Raw genomic sequence first — 1,961 nt, 5'->3', positions numbered from 1 at the left:
ATACAAACTAGTAGTCCATCACTGGAGCCGTTTGTTTTGGAGCAGAGAGCCCGCACTGAGCGCCTGGCCGTCCGCATTGGCCACCTGAGAGCATAATTAGGGGCCCACCTCTTCTGCACACACACGCACCCGTCAAACTCTCTGGACCCCTGGTGAGAGCCCGCACAGCCCACCTGAGACCCTGTAGACATCAGGCGGAGAACCCAGAGCAACAGAGTATGTAGCTTTATATAATTCTGCATTACTGTATAATGTATTGCTGGGAATTGTAGTACTCTATAGCTGTTGGTAGTCATTATTGCTGGGATTTATAGTCCTCTATAGCTGATGGTATTCTGCATTGTTGTGTAATGTATTGCTTGGAATTGTAGTTCTCTATAGCCAATGCCATTCTGCAATGCTGTACAATGTATTTCTGAGTTAGTGGCAGAACTACCAGGGTCGCAGCAGTCATGCACGCGCACAGCCCTGATGAGGCATCCCTCCACTACCAGTGTGCTTTACATTTCCTAAACCGATAAATACATTCACACTACTGTTACATGGATGGCAAAAGTGGCAGACAAGGGCGGGGAGAAGGTGGGGGAAGAGGCAGAGCGGGAGGGGGGCCAAGTTGCTGCACCATGGGCCTCTGGGTTGTCCTTGCCCCCTGGACTAAAAGTTGCCAGTCAGCCCCTAAGTGTAAGTACCTGAAAGTCCCTTTATATCAGCCTCTTGTATTCCCCTATAAAGCATAATTCAACTTAGGGTCTGTTACATATACTGTACGTAATGGTGACAGTGAACATGATAACAGTAAGATGACCTTATTAGTCTGCTGCTCTTTCATTGTCCAATCACAGTCTTGGTTACCAAGATGTATTACTTAAAAGCTATGTTTACCTTTCTGGGCAAGTTTTATGTTACACCTTCGTTGTGGACAAGTTTCATGTTACACTCATATTCGGGGTGTAGCATGAAAGTGATACTAAGCTCAGGAGTTAAAGTGATATTAAAGTCAAAAGGATTTTAAGCTATTTTGAATGCTGATTAAATAATTTACAATGGATGCTGCTTCTTGATGTTTAAACGTTTTTGTTTCCTGCAGAATCAGCTGGTTCCCTGAGCACTGGTCCTGAGACTTCCTGTTTTAGATTGACTCCTTACTCAAGCAGAATCCTATGCAGTCACCCTTGTTTGTGCTAGCAAGCTGTGTGTGTCTCCACAAACATACAAATATCCAAAGACCTGTAGCACACCTTACCGGAATTCCCATAGGTAAAAAATGGGTGCTCGCAGTGACTGCGGATGGCGCCGCATCAAACTCCACAAATATACAGACACAGCAAATCAAGCTACTCCCCTCCTCCCTGGCCCCCTCTCCTCCCTCCACCCTTTTCCAGTCTAGTAGGTGAACAGGTGCTGGAGTCTGCTCTGTCCTTTGTGATCTAGTACTGGACAGAAAGTTCAGGGAAGCTGCACTGAGAAAGTTGGAAGCAGCTGTTCAGAAACATAATGGTTGTAAGTGTTTGGGTAGAAATGTAAAGCAATGCTTTGCTGTGCAATGTATATTTGTTTGATCTGGATTCATTATTGAAAAAAGTTTGTGTTGGAACTTCTTGCACAGCCTCACAGAGAAACACAAGCACACAGTCGGATATGCATGCTGCACATGGCTTGGTTAAAACAGGAAGGAAGGGGCGTGTCCTGCTAATGGCGGAGTAGGTCGCAAAGCTTGAGCGCTCCGTGGTCCACCTGACATACAGACGACCTAACGGCACTTATACCACCCCATACAGTCCTCCACGACAATGTCACAACGCAGGAAGGATGGCGGAACCCCGTCGCAGCGAAACACCTCGTCCTTGCAGCGATATTTCTCCTCTACACAGACCAGGACCCGAAGCCGGGGCCAATCCAATATGGCGCCGGAAGCTGGGCTGCCATCCTCACCACGAGGCACAGAACGCTCTCCCTCACCT

Source organism: Nanorana parkeri, unplaced genomic scaffold (genome assembly GCF_000935625.1).
Source record: "Nanorana parkeri isolate BGI_ZX_2015 unplaced genomic scaffold, ASM93562v1 scaffold3711, whole genome shotgun sequence".
In the NCBI taxonomy this organism is placed as follows: Eukaryota; Metazoa; Chordata; class Amphibia; order Anura; family Dicroglossidae; genus Nanorana; species Nanorana parkeri.
The sequence above is the reverse complement of the archived record's forward strand: the minus strand, read 5'-3'. Positions refer to the sequence as shown.